This window comes from Heterodontus francisci, chromosome 19 (assembly GCF_036365525.1).
Source record: "Heterodontus francisci isolate sHetFra1 chromosome 19, sHetFra1.hap1, whole genome shotgun sequence".
Taxonomy (NCBI): Eukaryota; Metazoa; Chordata; class Chondrichthyes; order Heterodontiformes; family Heterodontidae; genus Heterodontus; species Heterodontus francisci.
In genome coordinates, this window is record NC_090389.1 from 88,730,966 (window position 1) to 88,741,894 (window position 10,929).

The 10,929-nt window shown below is 48.4% G+C and overlaps 1 pseudogene; it reads right to left on the reverse strand.

Moving 5' to 3' along the window:
- Window positions 1-4,979: 4,979 nt before the first annotated feature.
- On the reverse strand, window positions 4,980-10,653 carry LOC137380354 (26S proteasome non-ATPase regulatory subunit 13 pseudogene; annotated as a pseudogene).
- Between the last annotated feature and the right edge of the window lie 276 nt (window positions 10,654-10,929).

Sequence of the window (10,929 nt, forward strand, 5' to 3'; positions counted from 1 at the left end):
TCCAAGTCGAGCACATCCCCTCCCAGGCGCCCTATCCCAGCTTCCCGCCTCTTGGTTGACACATAGAAAACACAGAAACATAGAAAATAGGAGCAGGAGTAGGCCATTCGGCCCTTCGGCCATGCTCCGCCATTCAAAAAAGATCATGGCGGATCGTCCAATTCAGTACCTGTTCCTGCTTTCTCCCCACATCCCTTGATCCCTTTGGCATTAAGAAATATATCTATCTCCTTCTTAAATATATTTAATGACTTGGCCTCCACTGCCTTCTGCAGTAGAGAATTCCACAGGTTCACCACCCTCTGAGTGAAGAAATTTCTCCTCATCTCAGTTCTAAATAGCATACCCCATATCCTGTGACCCCTGGTTCTGGACTCCTCAGCCATCAGGAACATCCTCCCTGCATCTCGCCTGTCCAGTCCTGTTAGAATTTTATAGCTTTCTATGAGATCCCCTCACATTCTTCTAAATTCTAGTGAATATAGGCCTAGTCGACCCAATCTCTCCTCATATGTCAATCCTGCCATCCCAGGAATCAGCCTAGTAAATCTTCTTTGCACTCCCTCCATGGCAAGAACATCCTTCCTCAGATAAGGAGACCAAAACTGCACACAATACTCCAGATGTGGTCTCACCAAGGCCCCATATAACTGCAGTAAGACATCCCTGCTCCTGTACTCAAATCCTCTTACAATGAAGGCCAACATACCATTCGCCTTCCTAACTGCTTGCTGCGTACTCCTTTGCGTACTCCTGACAGAAGACACGAATGTGAGTCTTGCCCACATCCCACCATAACCTCAAGGAGGGGAAGCCCCCCTGCTTCCTTCTCCAGTCGGCCCAGAATCGACGGAACGAGTCCTGGAATCACTCGTCCTCCAGCAGCCGGTTGTTAAAGTGCCAGTATGTGGTTCCCGCCCGCGTGCGGAGCGGAGTAAACTCCGCCCCCACCAGGTGGTGGTCCGAGCATGGCACCAACCAGATGGAGGCCGCCGGGACTTGGGAGATGTACGCCTGTGAAATGTAGAGGCGGTCGATTTGGGATCCTCCTGCTCCAGACCTCCACGTGAAGGCGCTGGAGCCGGGAAGGAGATTCCACCAGACGTCCACCAAGTTGAGGGAGCTGTTCAGTTCCCTCAACTTCTCCACCGACGCTTGGCCACACTGGGGACAGGAGCGATCCCACACCTCGAGGGTACAGTTAAAATCCCCCTGAGGATGATGCACTCGCCGCTATTGATACTTCTTCAAAGAAGCGCGCTTGCAACGCGCCAGGCCTCGTTGTGTATATGTTCACAAAATGGAGCGGCACGCTACCCAGGCGAACGGCGAGGTGGAGCAAGCGGCCCAGCACAAGCTCCTTGACCCTCAGGATCTCCAGCTGAAAAGTCGGGGCCAACAAGATAGCCACCCCACTAGAAATAGGAGTGAAGTGACTCATGTAGACCCCACCCTGCCATTCCAGGAGCCAGGTGGCTTCGTCTCACGGAACGGTGTGGGTTTCCTGCAGAAAGCTCGCCGCATATCTCCCTTCCCTGAGGACTGAGAGATTGTGAAATCTGTGGTGAGACCCCCTGCTGCCGTTGATGTTGAGGCTGGCTATGGTTATCTTCATGTCAAAAGTACTTAAAACCCGTCACCAACACCTCACTGTGAGGAGGGAGTGGATGTGCACCTGGCCTTCCACTCCCCCAGCAACCCATTGAGGAACGCATTAAACCGGCGCCTCTCAACCAGTTTCACGCCCATGCCCTTCCCCACCTTCCTGAGGGCGGCACGGATGGACTGGATGATTAGTGCTGGATTCAACCATCGGCCGAGGGCCAACTGAACTTTATTGTGACAACCCCTGCATGCCACGAGGAAGTCCTGGAGTTCCGCTGTGGGGATGAGAGGAGACTCGGTGGGAGGCATGAGGGAGTCCACCGCCTCACTGGTGGTGGAATCAAGGTTGTCCTCTGTGCCCCACACCAAGTCCCCGTCCTCCTCCGGATCAGCCGACACACCCCCCCAGGATCGATGGCGCAGGAATCCTCAGTGGGTTCTATAATAAAACTGGAGAGCATGGGAGCCAGCAGCTCAGGAACCCACTCCACCTCCGTCCCCAAGCCAATGAGCAGCCCAGGGGAGACGGTAGTTCCCGACTCCGGAAATCCAGCCGGAGCCGACACTGGAGGCAGAGAGAGGAGGCCATCGCACGTTCCGCCAGCACCCACAGACCCAGCAGATGGGGAATTACACAAATTGCCTTCTGGGTTGGGCACATCCTGAGCTGTGGAATCAGGCTGCTGGGAGTGTTGACCCTCACAGGTGTCGCCTCCACCCAGGACACCCGACCCAGTGACAGATGGAATATTCTCACCCGGTGGGTCCACGGCTCCCCCACCATGGGCGGGCCCCCCACCTCAGGAGTTGCCGAGATTACAGGGGCATCCCCCCACCCCCCCACTTTCTGTTCCAAGGGGCAGAGGGTTCCCGCCCAGGGCTTGAAGCCCTGATGGTGCTGGTGGGGGTGTCGCCTGAGGAGCCGTGCCAGGAGATGGGCCCTGCAACTCACTTCCCTCTTCAGAGTAGAGACGTCTCCTCTTCTTATTTTGGGAGGGGCGCAGAGGCTCAGTGATCTCCATCTCAGCAGAGGCCTCTGCTTCTCCCTCAATGCCCCCTTGCCCAGGTTTCTTGGGCCTGAGCTCAGCCGCGGGGCAGTTGGGCTTCCCTGGATCAGCCGTAGGATTGAGCTCAGGCTCAGGACTTCTTTCCATGTCCAGGGGGCATGCCTTCAGGTGTTCTACACTGTGCCTTCCTTCCAACCGGACCGGTCTCCACCTCCCCACCGGAGGCGGTGAAGACCACAGCCTTCGGAACTACCTGAGCGGTGTCTGATGGAGGTGTCAGGGGAGTGGGAGGAGTGCACAGACGCCACCCTGGACCGCCGATGTGGAGTTGGCGACCAGGAGGTTGGGGCAGTTCTTACGCACGTGCCCCACCCCCTTGCAGACATGGCACCGGGCCCCAGGTTCAGAAGACGCGGTAGGCCGTCCCCTGGAACTCCACACTGAAGTGGCCCTCCAAGACCTCCTCCCGCGCCAGCTGCATAAAAAGCTGGCGGCGGAAGGAGTAGACATGCCGGAGGCTGTTCTCCAGAAGACCGAACGGGACTGGGGTGATCCCTGACCTTACCTACTCCAGATGGTGCAGATGGGGGAGGAGGAGCTCACTGGGAATGAAGGGCGGAAAGTTTGATAGCAAGATCTGCTGCACAGCGGCCCCCAGAGGGTCCACCGGCAGGAAGGTCCTCCCCACAGTGAGCCCCTTACTCAGGGCCAGGGACACCGCCTGCTCAGTCTTCAGGAAGAACACAGTCTTCCCGTAAATCTTCGAGGCTGCAACAATGGCCGAGGGGCCAACAACATCAGCCATTGCCTTTATGCAGACCTCAATAAACATGTTGAGATAGGGATAGCTCTTCATCCAATGGCTGGATGTTATTAATTTAAAAAGTGACGGGACCACCTGGGCAGCCACAGAGGCTGCAGCTTCATAGGTAGTAGAGGGCCCCGCCATCGGTGATGAAGGGCTTGCCATGGGTTTAAGAGCTAAACCCACCTCAAATTGTAGGCTTGCAAATCAAACAAAATGAAAGATTCACAAAAGATACTGCATTTTAATAAAACAAATAACAGGTGAGAGAAAAGGCTGAGGGTATAGAGGAGAGGGAAAGACAGGCTGTAAAGGATGACTTGCTCTCAGGAAATGGTGCACACAGCACACTTAAAACAGTCTTTGCCATCACTTTTGGTCTTCCGGTCTTCTGGTTGGAGGAGGTGTCTTCTCCTGGGTCAGCTGAAGCTGCCCAGGCACTATCTATCCCCTTCCGTCTCTTTAGCCGGGCAGCTTCAGCTGACCCAGGCTGGGCAATTGGGTGGGGAGGGAGCTTAGCTTCCCTGTGTGCTTGTTGCAGCAGCACAGATCCCTGCAGAATTGGCAGCCCCACCTCTTGTTGTTCCGGCCACATGTTCCTCCCCCAACAGCCCAAAGCAAAGCAAACCTCTGGTGTTCAGCACCCACCTCCAAACAAAGCCTTGTTTCCAGCAAAAGTCTCTTTCTTCACTGTAAAGGTGATTGTTGTTGAAGCTTTCCCTCTGCTTGGTTGTAACTGCTCTCCCTCTGCTCAGTGTAGCTCCTCTCTCCGCCTCTGGAGCCTTCAACTGCCACCAGCACTGTCAGCTGAGGCTCGTAGCTGCAATCAGCAGTCAGCACATCCAAGCGGGCAGCAGCCAACCCCGTTTTTTTTTGTGTTGAGGGAGCTTTACTCTGTATCTAACCCCGTACTGTACCTGTCCTGGGAGTGTTTGATGTGGACAGTGTAGAGGGAGCTTTACTCTGTATCTAACCCCATGCTGTACCTGTCCTGGGAGTGTTTGATGTGGACAGTGTAGAGGGAGCTTTACTCTGTATCTAACCCCGTGCTGTACATGTCCTGGGAGTGTTTGATGTGGACAGTGTAGAGGGAGCTTTACTCTGTATCTAACCCCGTGATTTTTTTTTCTCTTTTTTTTCTTATTCATTCATGGGATGTGGGCGTCGCAGGCCAGGCCAGCATTTATTGCCCATCCCTAATTGCCCTTGAACTGAGTGGCTTGCTAGGCCATTTCAGAGGGCATGTAAGAGTCAACCACATTGATGTGGATCTGGAGTCACATGTAGGCCAGACCAGGTAAGGACAGCAGATTTCCTTCCCTAAAGGACATTAGTGAACCAGATGGGTTTTTACAACAATCGACAATGGTTTCATGGCCATCATTAGACTAGCTTTAAATTCCAGATTTATTGATTGAATTCAAATTCCACCTTCTGCCGTGGTGGGATTTGAACCCATGTCCCCAGAGCCATACCCTGGGTCTCTGGGTTACTAGTCCAGTGACAATACCACTACGCCACCGCCTCCCACTGAAGTGTTCACAAGTAAGTATGGTGGCGTTTCAGCCAAGAATCTCATATTCATGGTCTTCAACTAGGATGGAGATGTCCTTCAGATCAGCACACCAGGATTCCAGCCGCTCCTTCATGGCAGATACTTGTTGCAGGTCCATGACTCGTGGCTGAACCTATGTCATGTGAACATTTATGGTCTACCTCATCAATGCTCCCTGCAGACAGCGCTTCCATCACCAGCATTTCAACCTCATTGATGGCCTGATGGGATGGTTCCTGGAATGTCATCTGCCGATGGTTTGCTGGTCTTGTAAACACCATCTCCATCAGGCAGAGCAGTTGGAGTTTCTCTTTCAGTTGCTGTTCATTATTGGCCAAGTCAGACCGAGCTCCCCAGTAGGTTTTCAGACAGAAGAAAGTCTCCACATCCCCACTGCTGAAAGCATACAGAGTATCAATCAGCCACTGTATCTCGCAATGATTCCAAGATTGGGTGCATCAGCAACTCGCCAAAGTTATAAATGCCTTCCCCCAATAGTGCAGCCAGGCCCAGAGTGAATGCTCTGTGCTGCTGTGAACCCATTGACAAATCGGAGAGCTCGGTGCAGCCAAGAGACCACAGAGCCTCCCTGTAGTAAGCAGTATGGTCACCCACCACCTGATAGGAACTGCTGGAAGTGTTGTAAAACCAGCCATGGACAGATGTCACTCCTGGCAACTTCTCCAACATCTCGTCAGTTTCTTCAATGATTTTCTTAGTTCCCTGAAGGTCCCCAGTTTTGATTTTAATAGCAGCGATGGAAGTCCTCCAGAGAATCATGGCTACATCATTACCTTTCACCCTCTCCCACATCATCTCCAGTAGATTCAAAGCCATTTGTCCATCACTCATCTGCCGAATCACACGGAGAATAATTTCCACCAGGGTCAACGGGTTTATTCTGTGCTCAAGGTCAATTGTGAAATTTTCATACAACTGTTACAGATTATCCCCAGATGGGAAACATGGAATCAGTGTGAACTCCAGCAGTTTCACTGTGAGCTGATGCCAGTCTCCATCCGCCACCAGCGCGTTGTCCGCCTCTTGCGGCAAAGTAGATGTTCAATGATGGCACTAATCTCCCTCACCTTAATTTGCATGAATTTAGCAAAACTAATTCAGAACAGAGCAACAGGAGGAGGTCGTTTAACCCCTTGTAACTGTTCCACCATTCAATGTGATCATGGCTAATCTGTAACCTAACCCCATATACCTGCCCTTCCCCCATATTGCTTTTTATTTGGTTAACAGAAAGCAATCATAGAACATAGAACATAGAACATTACAGCGCAGTACAGGCCCTTCGGCCCTCGATGTTGCGCCGACCTGTGAAACCATCTGACCTACACTATTCCATTTTCATCCATATGTCTATCCAATGACCACTTAAATGCCCTTAAAGTTGGCGAGTCTACTACTGTTGCAGGCAGGGTGTTCCACGCCCTTACTACTCTCTGAGTAAAGAAACTACCTCTAACATCTGTCCTATATCTATCACCCCTCAACTTAAAGCTATGTCCCCTCGTGTTTGCCATCACCATCCGAGGAAAAAGACTCTCACTATCCACCCTATCTAACCCTCTGATTATCTTATATGTCTCTATTAAGTCACCTCTCCTCCTCCTTCTCTCTAACGAAAACAACCTCAAGTCCCTCAGCCTTTCCTCGTAAGACCTTCCCTCCATACCAGGCAACATCCTAGTAAATCTCCTCTGCACCCTTTCCAAAGCTTCCACATCCTTCCTATAATGTGGTGACCAGAACTGCACGCAATACTCCAGGTGCGGTCTCACCAGAGTTTTGTACAGCTGCAGCATGACCTCGTGGCTCCGAAACTCGGTCCCCCTACTAATAAAAGCTAACACACCATATGCCTTCTTAACAGCCCTATTAACCTGGGTGGCAACTTTCAGGGATTTATGTACCTGGACACCAAGATCTCTCTGCTCATCTACACTACCAAGAATCTTCCCATTAGCCCAGTACTCTGCATTCCTGTTACTCCTTCCAAAGTGAATCACCTCACACTTTTCCGCATTAAACTCCATTTGCCATCTCTCAGCCCAGCTCTGCAGCCTATCTATGTCCCTCTGTACCCTACAACATCCTTCGGCACTATCCACAACTCCACCGACCTTCGTGTCATCCGCAAATTTACTAACCCACCCTTCAACACCCTTATCCAGGTCATTTATAAAAATGACAAACAGCAGTGGCCCTAAAACAGATCCTTGCGGTACACCACTAGTAATTAAACTCCAGAATGAACATTTGCCATCAACCACCACCCTCTGTCTTCTTTCAGCTAGCCAATTTCTGATCCAAAGCACTAAATCACCTTCAATCCCATACTTCCGTATTTTCTGCAATAGCCTACCGTGGGGAACCTTATCAAACGCCTTACTGAAATCCATATACACCACATCCACGGCTTTACCCTCATCCACCTGTTTGGTCACCTTCTCAAAAAACTCAATAAGGTTTGTAAGGCACGACCTACCCTTCACAAAACTGTGCTGACTATCGTTAATGAACTTATTCTTTTCAAGATGATTATAAATCCTGTCTCTTATAACCTTTTCCAACATTTTACCCACAACCGAAGTAAGGCTCACAGGTCTATAATTACCAGGGCTGTCTCTACTCCCCTTCTTGAACAAGGGGACAACATTTGCTATGCTCCAGTCTTCCGGCACTATTCCTGTCGACAATGACGACATAAAGATCAAGGACAAAGGCTCTGCAATCTCCTCCCTGGCTTCCCAGAGAATCCTAGGATAAATCCCATCTGGCCCAGGGGACTTATCTATTTTCACACTTTCCAAAATTGCTAACACCTCCTCCTTGTGAACCTCAATCCCATCTAGCCTAGTAGTCTGTATCTCAGTATTCTCCTCGACAACATTTTCTTTCTCTACTGTAAATACTGACGAAAAATATTCATTTAACGCTTCCCCTATCTCCTCTGATTCCACACACAACTTCCCACTACTATCCTTGATTGGCCCTAATCTAACTCTAGTCATTCTTTTATTCCTGATATACCTATAGAAAGCCTTAGGGTTTTCCTTGATCCTATCCGCCAATGACTTCTCGTGTCCTCTCCTCGCTCTTCTTAGCTCTCCCTTTAGATCCTTCCTGGCTAGCTTGTAACTCTCAAGCGCCCGAACTGAGCCTTCACGTCTCATCCTAACATAAGCCTTCTTCTTCCTCTTGACAAGCGCTTCAACTTCTTTAGTAAACCACGGCTCCCTCGCTCGACAACTTCCTGCCTGCCTGACAGGTACATACTTATCAAGGACACGCAGTAGCTGCTCCTTGAATAAGCTCCACATTTCGATTGTTCCCATCCCCTGCAGTTTCCTTCCCCATCCTACGCATCCTAAATCTTGCCTAATCGCGTCATAATTTCCTTTCCCCCAGCTATAATTCTTGCCCTGCGGTATATACCTGTCCCTGCCCATCGCTAAGGTAAACCTAACCGAATTGTGATCACTATCACCAAAGTGCTCACCTGCATCTAAATCTAACACCTGGCCGGGTTCATTACCCAGTACCAAATCCAATGTGGCATCGCCCCTGGTTGGCCTGTCTACATACTGTGTCAGAAAACCCTCCTGCACACACTGGACAAAAACTGACCCATCTAAAGTACTCGAACTATAGTATTTCCAGTTAATATTTGGAAAGTTAAAGTCCCCCATAACAACTACCCTGTTACTCTCGCTCCTGTCGAGAATCATCTTCGCTATCCTTTCCTCGACATCTCTGGAACAATCAATCTCAGACTTAAAATTAACAACTGACTCAGCATCAATTGTCTTTTATGGAAGAGAGTTACAAACTTCTATCACCCTTTGTGTCTGGAAGTGTTTCCTAATTTCACTCCTGAAAGGTCTGGCTCTAATTTTTAGACTATGCTTCCTAGTCCCAGACTCCCCAACCAATGGAAATAGTTTCTCTCTATTTACCCTATCTGTTCCCCTTAATATCTTGAAAACTTCAATCAAATCACCCCTTAAACCTTCTAAATTCCAGGGAATACAACCCTAGTTTGTGTTAGTTTACCTTGTAATTTAATCCTTGGACCAGGTATCATTCTGATAAATCTGCACTGCACTCCCTCCAAGGCTAATATATCCTTCCTGAGGTGTGTGGTCCCGAACTGCTCACAGTAACTCCAGGTGTGGTCTAGCCAGGGCTTTGTATAACTGAAGCAGGACTTCTACCCCCTTGTATTCTAGTCCTTGAGATATAAAGACCGACATTCCATTAGCCTTTGTGATTATTTTCTGTACTTGTTCATAGTATTTTAATGATCTGTGTTACTGCACCACCCCACCCCCGCACCACTGCCTTACCCAAGTCTCTTTGGGTCTCCACTGTTTCTAGCTTTTTATCATTTAGAAAGTGTCCTGTTCTATCCTACTTGGGTCCAACATAGATGACCTCACATTTGCCACAGTTTTGCCCATTCACTTAATCTATCAATATCTCTTTGTAATTTTATGCTTTCATCTGCACTGCTTACACTGCTGCCTATGTTTGTGTCATCAGCAAATTTGGAGATGTGGCTTTCTATCCCATCATCTAAGTCACTAATATGGAGAACAGTTGATGCCCAAACACAGATCCTAGTGGGACATCACTGGTCACATTTTGTCAGTTCACTCTGCCAATTCAAGTACTTGCCTATTATCCCTACTTTCTGTCTCCTGCCGCTCAGCCACTTTCCTAACCAGTTCTCTGAGCTTCAACTTTAGCTAACAGTCTCTTATGAGGGCTTTTATGAGATGACTTCTGGAAGTCCATATAAATAACATCCCTAGACATTCCCCTGACAACTACTTTAGTCACCTCTTCAGAAAATCCAGTCTGTTTTGTTCAGCATGACTTACCCTTTACAAATCCATACCGACTTCTCTCATCATTTTCAAGACGTTCAGTCACCCTATCATTAATTATAGACTTTAGTAATTTCCTAAGAACAGATATTAAGATACATGGTCTATAATCCTCTGGTTTTCCCTCTTTCAACTTTCTTAAATAACGGAGTGACATTCGCAATTTTACAGTCTAAAGGACCAGTTCCTGAATTGAAAGAATTTTGTAAGATCTTTTGCCATTTTGCCCATTAACATATTTTCCCAGTGTACTGTGGACAGTCTCTATCTCATCCCATTGCAATCAGTCTGACTGGAATCCACAATCTGAGTAGCAGTTTCGGCCTTCTCCTTTACTAAACTCTACATTGAACTCGACTGTATTATGATCGCTATTACATAAATGTTCACGATGTTAACTAAATCTGGGTCATTGTTCATTAGTAAATCTACTTTGACCTGCCCCCATGTTGGTTCCAGGACATATTGTTGCAGAAAACCATCCTGGGCACACTCAAGAAATTGATTACCTTTCTGACATGAGCTAGTCTGTTTATCCTAATGTATACAAAAGTTAAAATCCCCCAATAAAACAACTTTGCCTTTACTACATGCTTGTCTAACCTCTGCATTTATATAATCTGCCACTTCACAGTTGTTACCAGGGGGCCTGTACACAACTCCCACTGCAGTCTTGAATCTTTTTATATTTCTTAATTCTACCCATTAAGTCTTCACTGTCTGCTTACCTCTTGGTATATCATCTCTTAGTATAGGAGTAACTTCATACTTAATCATTAACGCTGCTGCTCTCCCTCTATCAGATTCCCTATCCTTTCTGTCGACCTTATAACCTATTCCCATTCCTGACTGTTTTACAGTCATATCTCAGTATTGGTTATCATGTTGTACCCTCTAAGTTGAATTTACGTCTGCAATTCTTGTGCTCATGCATTTGTACAAACAAGGCTTATTTGGATCAAACACCATAACCAATTTATTAGCTCTGATGCAAAAGCAAAATACCAAGGATGCTGGAAATCTGAAATAAAAACAGAAAATGCTGGTCTGACA